This window comes from Mirounga angustirostris, unplaced genomic scaffold (genome assembly GCF_029215605.1).
Source record: "Mirounga angustirostris isolate CCGP_5_RB_7025 unplaced genomic scaffold, mMirAng1.0.hap1 SCAF_16, whole genome shotgun sequence".
In the NCBI taxonomy this organism is placed as follows: Eukaryota; Metazoa; Chordata; class Mammalia; order Carnivora; family Phocidae; genus Mirounga; species Mirounga angustirostris.
The window spans coordinates 58,523,269-58,537,655 of NW_026991724.1; the positions used below are offsets into that span (position 1 = coordinate 58,523,269).

The 14,387-nt window shown below is 50.0% G+C and overlaps 1 long non-coding RNA gene across 1 annotated transcript in view; it reads left to right on the plus strand.

The window, feature by feature from the left end:
- LOC123856240 (uncharacterized) overlaps nucleotides 1-12,324 on the plus strand; it is a 51,852-nt gene extending 39,528 nt beyond the window's left edge. The window contains exon 3 of the long non-coding RNA XR_006793658.1: nucleotides 12,260-12,324. This is a non-coding gene — a long non-coding RNA (uncharacterized LOC123856240). The remainder of the gene's footprint in view (nucleotides 1-12,259) is intronic.
- The last annotated feature ends 2,063 nt before the right edge of the window (nucleotides 12,325-14,387 follow it).

Consider the following 14,387-nt stretch of genomic DNA (forward strand, 5'->3'; position numbering starts at 1 on the left):
TAACCGGGGTGGGGAGGGCGTCTACCAGAGGCCCCGGCATGTTCTTTCCTGGAATTAAAATGCACCGCAGGGCGTTTGTAGAATGTCACCTAATCAGTGCCTTGGACATGGCAAGTCTCCCAGGAGCACCGCGATGCAAGCGTTATCAACTATAATTCTTCGTTCATAGACTGTGGATTTCACACCAACAGTATCTGTAATGGCAGATACTGTTCTAGGGTATGGGATTAGAACAGTGCTTTTCAACTGGGGGCGATTTTGCCTCCGCGAGGAGGCATTTGGAAACATTCTGGCTGCCACACGCAAAGGGGCAGGCGCTGTTACCATCTAGTACACAGAGGCGGGGATGCTGCTAAACACCCTACAGTAAACAGGACGCCAGCCCCTGACAAGGACCGACCCAGCCCCTAGCATCAATAGTGCCAAGGTTGAGAAACCCTGGGTACAACGATGTGGAAGAACCTGCCCTGAAAAGTCTCGTGGTGCTTACTTTCTGAGGGGGGAGACAGACCACAAACTAAATTTGCTTTGTGTGCTCTGATAAAGAGTGAAGGGGTTAGTGGACGAGAGGGTGACTGGGTCAAAGTGATGGGGCAGTCAAAGGCGGCCTTTCTCGGGTTGTGATAAATGAGGAGAGAGCAGAATAAAGCCAGGGAGCAAGTCATGGGAAAAGAACATTCCAGGGGGAGGGTACAGTACGTGCAAAGGCCCTGGGGTAGAAACACATTGAGCACATTCAAGGAAGAGCAATGAGACCACAGTGGTTGAAGTGCTATTAGGCAGGGTAAGGAAGGGGGGGGTGGGGGTGGATCAAGAAGGGCCTTGTCGATGGTAAGAACTGTGGGATTTGCAATTTAGCTATTAGAAATTTTAATATTGTTAGCGTCACCGATAATTAATTGAACATTTACTGTATGTCGGGCTTTCTCCAGGACACTGGAGATCACCAGGGCATGGAGCAGGCTTCTCACTACCTTCTTGCAGCAACAAGGACACTGAGAGAAAGAGATCAAACAGTCACATGAAAGTAAACTGCCAGAAGAACAAATATGGACTTAGTGACTTCTCTGGGCTGTGTGGCCACTGGGCCGCGGGCTGGGCCCACAAATGATGGGGGGGGCCCTATTAGGTAGCCGAGAGAGAGGAAGAAATGCACTTAGATGTCTTAGATGGTGGAGCTAGTCACTGAGAAGAAGCCTGGTGTTTTTAGAATCAAGCAGTTTCAAATCTGGCTGGGGCCCTGATTGCCAACACATCACCATCATCATCATCACAATTAGTGTCATTATTATACAATAACTAACATGTGCCAGGCACGCTGTGATGCGCTGTTCCCAGGACATAGCTGCAAGGTGAGTGACATGACCTTCCCACTTTACCGACGAGCTCCCGAGCACACAGAAGAGAAAGGTGGTCCTATCCGGTTCTAATTGCAGAGTTAGGCCGCCCTAGATGGAGCCCATCACACCACAGCCCCCTACACCCTCTGAGCCACTTGCTTCATTTGAAAAAAAGAGGACCTGCCTCTCAGAGCTCATGTGAGCATTACATGAACAAAGGCACGACCCCCACTCAGCAACGCAATCAGTAACAGCACACAACACTCAGTCCTCAAGATAAACAGCATTTTAATGCAATATTAAAAAAAAAAAAACCATTAACGAAAACCCCCTCATGATGAACCAGCTATTAACATTTTGTGTATGTGTTTATTAAAGGGGGGTTAGTTATTTATTTAATTTTTTAAAAATAGTCCCTACATCCAACATGGGGCTTGAACTCACGACCCCAAGATTAAGTTACACGCTCTACCAACTTAGCCAGCCAGGTGCCCCGCTTTTATGTATTTTTAAATGTATTTTTTAAATTTCCTCACGGTATCCATCGCTTCTATTTTTTTCCCCAAAGATTTTATTGATTGATTGATTGATTTGAGAGAGAGAACACGAGCAGAGGGGAGAGGCAGAGGGAGAGGGGGAGGGAGAAGCAGGCTCCCAGCTCAGGGATGTGGGGCTCCATCCCAGGACCCCGGGATCATGACCTGAGCCAAAGGCAGGCACACTGACTCAGCCACCCAGGCGCCTCTTAAATTTATTTTTGAGACAATTTTTTTTCAGAAATAGATTTTGAAAATATTATTGATGAATTTGCTTCCATTAAATCCAGGAAAGTAAAATTATAATAAAATATGGTTTTTTTCTTTTGTATAAATAAGCTATTTAGACATACGATAATGTTGTAAGTTTTAATATATTTACTTTTGAGTTTTACAATATTTTTTCAATGAGTTTAATGTTCTAGAGGAAAAAAATCAACCATTAAAATTTTACATAAAAACACATATATAGGGATGCCTGGGTGGCTCAGTCAGTTAAGCATCTGCCTTTGGCTCAAGTTATGATCCCAGGTCCTGGGATCGAGTCCCTCATTGGGCTCCCTGCTCAGCAGGAGCCTGCTTCTCCCTCTACGTGCTACTCCCCCAGCTTGTGCTCTCTCTCTGGCAAATAAATAAATAAAATCTTAAAAAATATATAAATCTTGGGGCGCCTGGGTGGCTCAGTCGTTAAAGCGTCTGCCTTCGGCTCAGGTCATGATTCCAGGGTCCTGGGATCGAGCCCCACATCGGGCTCCCTGCTCAGCGGGAAGCCTGCTTCTCCCTCTCCCACTCCCCCTGCTTGTGTTCCCTCTCTCGCTGTGTCTCTCTCTGTCAAATAAATAAATAAAATCTTAAAAAAATATATATATATAGATATAAATCTTAAAAAAAAACCACACACAGGGGCGCCTGGGTGGCTCAGTTCGTTGGGCGACTGCCTTCAGCTCGGGTCATGATCCTGGAGTCCCGGAATCGAGTCCCGCATCGGGCTCCCTGCTCGGCGGGGAGGCTGCTTCTCCCTCTGACCCTCCTCCCTCTCATGCTCTCTGTCTCTCATTCTCTCGGTCTCAAATAAATAAATAAAATCTTTAAAAAAAAAAAAAAAACCACACACATATATAGGACCTCACATTTTTTCCTTAGCCCCACACTTCAATATGGCTCAACACACACTGGACTTTATTTAAATTTTTGACATTCCATCCTTCCATCATGGCTTTTTATTTTTGGCATTCATTTTGATTTTTAGCTTACAATGCCAGTTTAACGTTCATGGAGAGATGTCACAGAGGCAAGAATTCAAACCGAAAATCAGGGCTGGAGATGGTTGTTGTGAACGTGGTTCTGGATAAGGGCAGCTCAGAAGGAGCAGAAAGGATGTGGAAGCTGGCCGCCAAGGGCCCTAGTGATTCAGAGTCCTGGTCCTCGAGCCTCTGTGCGGTCCCCTCCCACAGAGGAGACAGCTAGCTGACCTGTGTGACCAGCAGGATATTACAGAACTGTCCATGTGTGGTTTCCAAGGCGGGGTTATGAAAGGCATGGCTGCTTCCTGCATGCTCTCCCCTGTCTCACTTGCTCTGGGGGAAACCACGTCGTGTGGGCACTCAGGTGCTCCCCTAGAGAGCTACTCTAGGCCAGGAACTGAGGCTTCCTGCCACCAGGCAGCATAACTTGCCAGGACTGTGAGGAAGCACCTTGAACATGCACCATCCGGCCCCAGTCAAGCCTTCGTGTGACTGCAGCCCTGGTCAGCATCTTACTAGCAACCTCAGGAGAGACTCTGAGCCAGAACCGCTCAGCTGAGCTGCTCCTGCTTCCCAGGATCATAGGCATTGTTGCTTTCGGTCCTAAATGTTGGGGTAACTTGTTAGCAACCGTAGGTGACCAGTGCTGATGAGAAAGGTGGACCTGGACCGAGTCCTGGAGCCTTGGCTACTTAGGGGAGCGCCTGGGGAAGGAAGACAAAGACCATAGGGAGGTTAGCGTCCCTGTGAGTCGGTCAAGCTCTGTGAGCTGAGGGACCCAGACGGACGTAGCCATCAGATTTAGGATGGGCAAGAGCAGCTTCTTGGAGTAGAGTGCTGGGCACCTGGCTGGTGATTGGTGGAGAGGGAGCGGGGAAGAAGGGGTGCAGAGGTGCCCACCATGAGTGTAGATGTTTCCACAGGGAGCGTGCACGCTCAGCACACATGCACGCATGCCGCCCCAGGCCACAGGCACAGAGTCAAATTCTCCTAAATACGTTCCAGTCACAGAGGGGACCTGTTTGGGGAATTCTGTCTGACAGGAATTTGCTGAGCACGTACTGTAGCTGTTCTGTGACAGCGTATGGAGGAGGCCACAGACTCCAGCCTCAAGTACAAGACTTGGCTGTTTATAGGTTCCGTGCAGGAAGGAAGGAGAGGGCTGAGAGGCTGGATGCCCCATACCCCACCCTTCAACACAGCAGAAAGAGAGGCTTTCTTCTGGGGCTCTGCTCACAGATGCCCCTTCACACACACACACACAGCCGGTTCCAGGAACTGCCGTGCTATCCGCGGGCCAGAGAGGGCCTTGAACTCCCAAATCAACAAACTTTGAAAGTATGAACTGAAAACAGACGCTCGCAAAGAGGCCGTGTGTACATCTGGAAACAAGAGAACTCACAGTGATTCTTTTTTCGTGAGACGGAGCATGGCATCAAAGAGCTGAAAGAGGGGAAGGAGGTTCAAGGTCGTGTTTGTTCTCTGAGACTCGTTCAAACATGGGACGTGAGGTTTTGTGGGTCGAGAAGGGTTGATTTCCTTGTTGGTGGATGTGTTGGAGACAGTCTGTCCATGCAGCAGAGCTTCCTGGGCTCGTGGCGTAGGACCACAAAGTGCCGCAGCGCACATGCATACGTTAGTACTTCTTAGTGTTGTTGTTATCACTTACAACAGGCGGCTCTGCGCAAGGGTTGAGGTGCGGGGTCAAGACACACCCCTAGCCTGCAATGAGGTCACCTCCCAGGTAGAAGTTCAGAATGTGGTATTCACCCTGTTAGTGGTAGGAATTCCTCAAGGGACAGTCCTAGCAAAAGCACGGGCCATTCTGGGGCCACCTAAAATGCGGTGGCAGCGTTTTGAGCCCAGCGATGAGGAGGGAGCCAGGTCGGCTTCTGGGGATGTTCTGGAGCCCATCTAGTCAGGACTCTGCGATGGCTGCGTGGGGAGCATGGGAGGGACAGCTGAGGTGGATGCCGTGGTCCTGCCTTGCACGAGTGGGTCCTGAGACAGGTGTCCTGCTCGCTCATGCACACCCCAGCTGTACTCCAGAGGGGAGGGTCCACTCCTTCCACCGTGGCCAGCACAGGGCCAGGCCAGATGATGGTTCACGCGCACCAGGCTGTGCCCTATCGCTTTACAAATATGAGTCATCTAGTCTTCGCTGACCCCTATGGGGGCAGAATCTGTGTCGTGCCCATTTCACAGATGAGGAAACTCAAGTACAGACAGGTAGAGCTCCACGAAAGCAGAGACTGGGTCTGTTCTTGTGCACTGTTTACCTTCCAGTGCCTAGCAGACTGTAGACGCTCGAAAAACAGTGTTGCGGGAGTAAGCATACAAACAAATAATTGAACTAATGAACACTGGGGGCGCCTGGCTGGCTCAGTTGGTGTAGCATGCAACGCTCGATCTCGAGTCGTGAGTTCGAGCCCCACGTTGGGTGTGGAGGTGACGTAAAAATAAATAAATAAATAAACTTAAAAAAAAAAACAAACCCTAATGAAGACCGGATGGTAGGAGATGGTGTTTGGGCTACCAGCACCCACGACCACCACTCAGCTAAACACTTGCAATGGTGTAGAGTCAGCAGAAGCTCCAGAGCCATGTCGTTGCCCGTCTGCAAAGACTCCATCAGAAGGAGCAGTTGTGGCAAGTGAGGAAGACACGCACGGTCGCTGGTGGGAAAGCAGAGTCGAGCAGCCGCTTGGAAAACAGTATGGCGGCCCCTCACAGCGTTAAGCCAGGAATTACCATGTGGTCCAGCAATTCCACCTCTGGGTCCACATCCAAAAGAACTGCACGTAGGGTCTCAAAGAGATGTCTGCACATCCATGTTCATAGCAGCATTATTCACAGTAGCCAAAACATGGAAGCAACCCAGTGTCCTTTGAGGAATGAATGGATGAGCAAAATGTGGCACATCCATACGCGGGAATATTATTCAACCTTGAAAGGGAAGAAACTCCTGTCACTCGCCACAGCCTAGAGCTGTCGAATTCAGAGAGACCGAGGTAGGATGGTGGCTATCAGGGCTGGGGGAGGACGGGGTCGGGGGTTGTGGTTTAATGGGGACAGTTTCAGTTTGGGAAGAAGCTCAGAGACCGATGGTGGGGATGGTGCACAGCAGTGTGAATGCACTCAGTCCCACAGAACTACGTGCCTAAAAAATGGTGAAAAGGGTAAATTTTATCACATGTATGCTTTACTACCATAAAACCTTTTTTAAATGCGCATGGAGTGTTGGCGAGATGTCTGTGCCTTTAAGGGTCTCCTCCCCTCCAAGGCGCCCTGGCTGGTGGGGTGTCAGCGGCTCCTTTCCCCAGGAGCCTTCACCAGCCTCTGCATCAGGAGCGGGCTCCGGCTGTTGCCATGGAAACCACAGCACAGGGAGGGAGGGGCTGCAAAGGAGGGGAGAAAGCCTTGGAGCCTGGAATTTTCCAGGCTCTGAAATGGCAACAAATGAATCAATAAAAATATGGGTCTTTGTCCCCAGTAAGACCGCTGCCCCTACCTCCTCACTAGGGAGTGGACACCGTGCCCGCCCGGGCCAGATCCGGTCCAGGCAGGTGTCCCCCGTGGGTGGTCCTCAGCTGGTCATTTGCGTATGGAGCTTGTGAAACAGATTCTCATTTTAAGGCAGACTCTCTCCAGTTACTTTTCCTGAAGTAAAAATCTTTGGAAAAGATAAGGATCACGACGGCTTTCCTCTTTAGCATGTTGACTTCTGAAGACAGGTTTTGCGCTACTGGAATTCTAATCAGGCACAGGTCTTGGCTCACTGATTCAGTTAGTTTACTTAACCGGGAGCCTAACTGTGGGCCGAGAGAGCGCCTCTTTTTAAAGATACCGTCCACCCATTCAGTCAGCTGACGGATCCGGTGTCTGCCGCTGCATAACAAAGCATCAGGAACTGAGCCACTTGAAACTCTGCGTATTATCTGGGCTTGCTGGGGCGGGAGTGGGGGGCAGGGGTCTCGCAGGCTGGACCATTTTCCCTTCTGGGTCTCGAGGTCCTTTTCCAACACCATGCAGTTGTTGGTAGAATTCAGTTCCCTGAGGCCGAAGGCTGAGGTCCCTGCTCGTCCGCGGGCGCCCTGTTGTTTTCTGCTGCGTGGCCCTGTCACATATATAGTGGATTCCTTCTTCACGTGCAGGTCACTTCCTTTGTGGAGATCCTTTGAGGCTCAGGATGAAGCTGCCTTTTCATTTGTGTTCCGCTTCATATTTGCGTTGGCGGGTGAGGACGACTCCCAAACCAAATTCAGGACTGAGTTTTCCTGGTCCTCCCAAGGTACCCATATGGGCTGAATTGCATCCCCCCAAAACTTATGTTGAAGCCCTAACCCCCCAAGTGTGCTGGTACTGGGATGTGGGCTTTGAGGGGGTGATTAGGTTTAGATGAGGTCATGAGGGTGGGATCAGTGGTGTTTGGAAGAAGAGGAGGAGACCCCAGAGCACTCTCTCCCCATGGAGTGAGGACACAGCCCAAAGGCGATCATGGGCAAGCCGGGAAGAGGGTCCTCACTTGGACTTCCAGCCTCCCCTGCTCTCTTATTTCAAGTCCGCTCAGACACCACTTCAGCAGGGTCCTCCCTCCTCCGCTCCCCTCCCCCCACGCCCTTCCCTGTTCCCACCCTCCACCCTTGCTCTGTTCCTGATGTTTCTCACCCCTGGCTCTCTTCCTGTGTCTCCTGCTAGATGAAGCTCTGGGAGGGTATGGCTTCTGTGCCATCCCACACACTCGACTCCCTTTGCGTTGCGATGGGCAGCCTCCCGAGTTTATGCTACTTCTCCCATCCCTGGGGACCCTGGCTGGAAGTCGGCAAGCCAGCTTCTTCTCCTTCAGCGGTGATTGGCCGAGGCTGTTGCCATGAAAACGGCTGCAGTGGGGAGGAGGGGACGGAAGGGATCCAGAGAACCTGGAATGTTCCAGAAGGTGGCTAAAGACTGTGTGTGATCTAGTAATCGTGGCCCAGCAGGAATTTAATAAATGTTTTGAATGAAGGAGTACCTGGGCTGCAAGGAGTCACCCTGTGCTGGGGGAGGGATGTCACGCACCTCATTTCTACTTGTACTTGCAATTTTCTTCCCATTTTGGGGGTGGAAATCTATACAGTTGGCACTTGAACTCATCCGTCCATCCACTGACCCACCCACCTGCTTGCCCACTGACCCGTCGATCCACCTACATTAATTATGGTTTTTACCTTTCGGTGTCTTAGGATGTTTTGGTATCTGGGGGGTGGGGGGGCTGGGACTTAGAGGAGAGACAGCCTTCCCCAGCGACCCAATTCTGAAGGAGAATAACAGCCTGCCATATGCAAACCGACTGATTCCACTCATCTCCTTCATCTGACTCACCGAGCCCCCGTCTCCCCTGAAGTCATCCTGGGGCAGGTACGATGCATAGGAGTCCGTCCCTAGAGCCATAGGGCTCCTCCCAGTCCGCGGATGAGTGGTCAGAAGATGCTGCTTCTATCAGTGGCTTTTTTTTTTTTTTTTTGACACTTGGGATTTCTTAGGAGTCCACAGAGACCCAAATAGTAAAATTCTGACCCTGCCCCAAAATGCATTTTTTTAAAAAATCAACTTATCGGTGTGTAATGTACATACAGCAAAAGGCACCTGTTGTAAGCATGCAACTAACGGGTTTTGATGAATGTAGGCACCTGGGTACAACACCACAATCAAGCTGTAGAACATTCCAAGGATGCATTTGAATAAGGGCGCCTGGGTGGCTCAGTTGGTTAAGCAACTGCCTTCAGCTCAGGTCATGATCCTGGAGTCCTGGGATCGAGTCCCGCATTGGGCTCCCTGCTCGGCAGGGAGTCTGCTTCTCCCTCTGACCCTCCCTGCTCTTGTGCTCTCTCTCTTTCATTCTCTCTCTCAAATAAATAAATAAAATCTTTAAAAAAAATAAAAAAAATAAAAAAATAAGGTCTGTGAGGGACTGCTCAGGCACTGGCTACTTGACTAAGGATGACCCCACCCCATAACTGCCATCTCCCAGGAGGGTTGTGTTTCTTTCTCTTCTTGCTAACATAGCCTAGCACAGGGTGGACCTACAGTGAACATCTGTAGGATAAATTATCGAATGGAAGCATCTCCAAGCAGGCTCTTGTAGAGAAAAACAAAACAAAACGAACAAACGAAAACATTGCAGGGAGGAAAGATAATTTTCTCTCCACCCTTCTGAGTTCTTGGCTGAGATCCCTGTAACGAAGGACAGATTAACAAGCATAAAACAGAAGTTGTTAAGGTGTACATCTCACGTATACATGGGAGACGCCCAGGCAGAAAGCAGCTCCCAGAGCGGCCTAGGATGCAGGCTTGCGTACCATCCCCATAGGGAGAGGGACAGGGGATGTGGGCCTTTTTGGGGAGAATAAATGATTTTGGGGAAAGGAGGTGTGATGGTTTGTGACGGTCTTTCTGGGTGTGGTGTCTGCTTCTGATCACCCCTCCTGTGACAAGAGCCAGTCTTTCCGGGGGGATGAAACTCCCCGGAGGGACTGATGACGTTGAGCTCCTGTCATGACATTGAGGATCTGTACTGAGGTGGCTGAGGGGCCCAGACAAAGCCCCTCCCTGCATTTGCTCTTTTCCAAGGGCCTGCAGCAAAAAATAACCCACGTCCCAAAGTGACGTATTTGGGGGCAGCACATTCTGCTGTCCATCAACATCGTATCTGTGTCTTTCTCATCATGGTGGTCCCAGGGTCTGGCACACTGACTTACCAGAGCAGGCTCTCAATACATGTTTGTTGAGTGAATAAGTAAAAGGGAGGAGGATATGGTGAGGACACTGAATGTTTAGGTCCCCGGCCACTTCTGGTGTGAAGATGTGGGGTTTTCTAGATCCTGTGAGGCTCAGAGCCAACTTTGTGCCCTTGCGCAAAGATGTGTTGCAGGACAAGCACAGAGGATGTGCGTGAGCCACTGATGAGGGCCCCCCAGCCTCCCCATCCCTCACCTAGGCTGGCTGCACACTGGAGCTCCAGCCTGTCCCTCCTCAGGGCTCTTTGGTTCCTTAGCAACCCAGACAAACTCAGTCTGTTACCATGGAAACTGCTGCTGGGCTGAGGAGGTGTCAGTAGCTGAAAATCAGCAGAGAGAACCTCAGAGGATGGAATATTCTGGAATCTGGTACTAAACCGAGTGTATGTTCAAAATCCCAGCCTGGAATTGGCTAGTTTCTCACTCATTATTTGTAAATAACTAAAAATATGGGTCCTTCCCCTGTGCGCTGCTGATGGGAACACAAAATGGTGCAACTGGTGTGGAGAGCGGTCTTGCGGTTCCTCAAAAAAACCAAGCGTGGAATTAGGATCCATCAACTTTGCTTCTAGGTACATTGCCCAAAGAGTCGAAAGCAGGGCCTCGAAGACATATGTGTACATCGATGTTCATGCAGCCTTATTTACAGTAGCCCAAGGTGGGAGCAGCCCAATGTCCATTGACAGGTGATGGATAAGTAAAACGGGGTGTATGCACACAGTGGGATATCGTTCAGCCTCCAAAAGGAGGAAGGAGGTTCTGGCACATGCCACGGTGTGGATGAACCTGAGGACATGATGATGTGTGAAAGAAGCCAGTCACAAAAAGCCAAGTACTCTAGGAGTCCCCTTATAGGAGGAACTTGGAGTGGTCAGAGTTGGAGAGACAGCCCGCAGGATGGTGGGGGCCCCGGGCTGGGGGGAGCGGCAACAGGGACACAATTTCAGTTTTGCAAGATGAAGAGAGTCCTACGGACGGATGGTGGTGATGGTACTTAACTCCACTGAACTGCACGCTTGAAGTGGTCAAGATGGCAACTTTTATGTTACGTGCGTTTCACCCCAATTTAAGAAATAAATATGAAAAAATGTAGGTTTGGGGGCAGGTGTTTCCATCTCTCTCTCTGAGACGTGGCTAGTCGAACTTATGGGTAAAATCGGAATATTAATTGGTCCTACCTCGTAAGACAATAGTAACGATACTGAACACACGGTCCAGCGTCTTATAAGCCATAATTTGACAAAAGGTGGTTGGTGGACTAGCTACGACGGGCTTCCTTTGGAGAATTTTCCCTAAAGATGACGTGTCCACCCATCACAGACTCTTTCTCTTTCGACACCGGGTATCCCTCCCCCCAGTCACTTTCTTCAGCAATGGCGTCCCCCCGCCGAGTTAGCGCATCGTCTTCCAACCCTGGGGTCGAGCCAGCCGTCTGTGTACCTGCCCTGTATACTTGGGACTAGAACATGGTTGCAAGGAGCACCCCTACCAGGTGACATCATGGGTCCGGAAGCCACATGGCTTCCGTTCAAACCCCAGCCCTGCCGCCGGCTAGCGGCAGAATGTTCCAGAGATTGTCCAACCTCTCTGCGCCTCCATCCCCTGATGGCTAAATTTGGGATAATATCATCCACCTTACAGGGTTGATACTTGTCTGTGGATGCCCAGCACAAGCAGACACCACAAGCCGAGCGAAGGCACTAAATGCGAGCTCGATATTCTTGAAAGGCGTCTGCTTTTTGATGATCTGATTAATATCAGGATCCCCTAATAACTTCGCGCGTCAGTTTTGATGCATCCACGTAAACCCAGCTCCTGGCCCTGGGTCTGACTCATAGGAGAAACTCCATCAACAGCACTAGGATCAATATTAACAATTTGTTAACAAAGCCCCATGTTTTATGAGGCCTTGCATGATGTGGCTACGTTGGACTCCCTTGCACACGCACAGTACGTTTTTGCCTCCGGACCTGCTATTCCCTCTGCCTAGATTTCTCTCCCCCAGAGAGTCTCATGTTTACCATTTGGCCTTCTGCTCAGATAGCCCCACGGCCTTAGCACGCATCGAAGACCGTCCTTGCCTTCCGTATTAACACCTTCCAGTTCTCCGCTTTGTTTTTCTTCACAGGCCTGGTGAACTTCTGAGGTTGTGTTAACCCTGTTGTTCATTGTCTGTCTCCCTTGCACCAGGGGAGGGAGGCTCATTGTATTCCCTGCCGTTACCCCGAGGTCTAGCACGATCCCGCCTCCCAGAAGACACTGGACATCTTTCTTAAGGCAAGGGCCAAACTTTGGGAACAGATGAACGTGTCTCCCATGAGAACAAAGCACAGGGTTGCCTGACATTTATTCTCTGCCCCCAGATGAGGGCCTGGCACCCGGAAAAGCTCCATCAGTATTTACCAGACAGACGACCTGATGGACCCTGAGGACAGATAATGCTGTTGGAACCAGAGGCTGCAGGAGACGCATGATTTCTACCTGACTCTCAGAGCCCCTCACCTGTGTGTTTTCGTTCTTGTGCATACCCCATTCAAAGGCACCCAAAGATGTGCCTGGACCAGTGCGGGGGTGGTTGCAGAGCTGAGCCCCTTCTGCATCCCTGTCCCCCCCATCCCTCCTGTGCCCACCACCGAGTCTCAGTGAGATGAGTCAATGGCCTGCTCCCTCTCTCCAGATTGCTTATCGCCCTTAGCAACAAAGGGAGGCTCAGACCGTCGCCATGGAAACTGCAGCGGAGTGGAGAAGGGTGGGTGGGGAAGGGGCCCAGAGCACCCCGGAAACTGGAACGCTGAGCTGACACACAGTAGGCCTTCCTTTACAGGATGAAAGAGGCTCGAGGCAGCCCCACCCCCACTGCTCATTTTTGTCTCCAGTGAAAGAATAAACCCCGTTGCTGGGCACATACTCTCAGTTAGTTCACTTTTCATCTTCAGTGAAATCCAGAACCTGTTAGGTGTTCACATTTCCCCGAGCACCGACCCTGAGCTTGGAGCTTTCTAGGGACTGCACGTTTGTGACGGTATTCGGGGTGAGACCTTTGGGGAGGTGATTAGGTCACGAGCGCGGAGCCCTTCCGGTGGGATCAGTGCCCTCATAAGAAGAGACAGGAGAGATGCCCTTCTCTCCCCGCCACGTGAGGACACAGGCAGAGGGTAACAAAATAGAGTCCTCACCAGGACCAGTCTGTCCCCGTCCCTGATCTGGGACTTTCCAGGGCCCAGAATTGCGGGGAATGCACTCCTGCTGCAGAAGCGCCCCGACCCCAGCCTGGGGTACTTGGGAGGACAGCCCATGCTCTGCTGGGCAGAACATCAGCTGGGGCCGCTTCCCGCAATCCGCCCCCCCACCCGCACAGCCCAGCCACTCCGCGCGTCGCTGAGGAAGAGAATGGTTGCCATGGACACAGCACAGCATGGTCAGGGTCCCAGAGACCCATCCATTTGCAAACCGTAGACTATTTAAATGCTAGCCATCTGTTTTGCAAATTATTTCCTGGGATGGCATCTTTCCCTAGTGTCCCTAGCTTTCTTCCCAAGCGTCGCGTCCTGTGTGGGGCTCCCCCCATCAGCTGTTCAAAGCAGGCCTTTTGGCGAGACTCTTTATTTCTGCCCCTTTTACCACAAAGAAGTCTAAAGTGCCCTGGCTTTTCTCCCCCTAAGAGATCTGTTTGAATGAACTGAATGCATATGTTAACTATCTCACTAATGTGTTGTTTTTATGTTGGTGAGGCTGTGGATTTTAAGGGGCAGATTTTTTCAGGCACCGTTATAAGACAAAAATGCTGCCTCCTAAATTATGGCAAAAATGCTAAAATCTGAAAAAATGTCTCAAATTAATGAGATTCATTCCTTTTTTTTGCACACTTTTTACTCTGCTCTTGTCTAGGATCTCACTATGATTTCCGCTGTCACTGCGTGATTTTGGGTTTTGCCTGCCTGCCAGCCTCTCAAAGCTCACCGCAGTGCCTGACGCATAGTAGGAAGTCAACAGCTTAAATGAATGAAGGAATGACTTTTGCTTTTGAAAAACTAGAGTCATGATGTTTTATATTGTTTGGCTTTCTGTCTCTGTCTCTCTTTTTCAAAACCTGAATTATAACATAAACATGTCGCAGATCATTAGCTGGCCTGGTACTCACATCACTTACACATTGCTAAGATGAACACATAGATGATGCAGAACTTTAAAAAAATCAAAATTTACACAACGATTTTGGCAAAATACCAGTGCCTAAAATCACAGTGATGTCCTTTTGTTTATTCTAAAACGTCTTTTTTTTTTTTATTTTAACATCTTTGCCATAATTTAGTAGATGGTCGCTTTCTTCCACAACGGTGCCTAAAATAATTTATAACTTAAAAATCAGTGGTCTCAAACAAACAAAACAACAAAGGAATTAGCATTTGCGGTCCCTGCCGTAGGCACAGAAACTTGCTTTCTGTGTATAGGAATACATTTTAAGGATGAAAACTCTACTACCAGATGTAA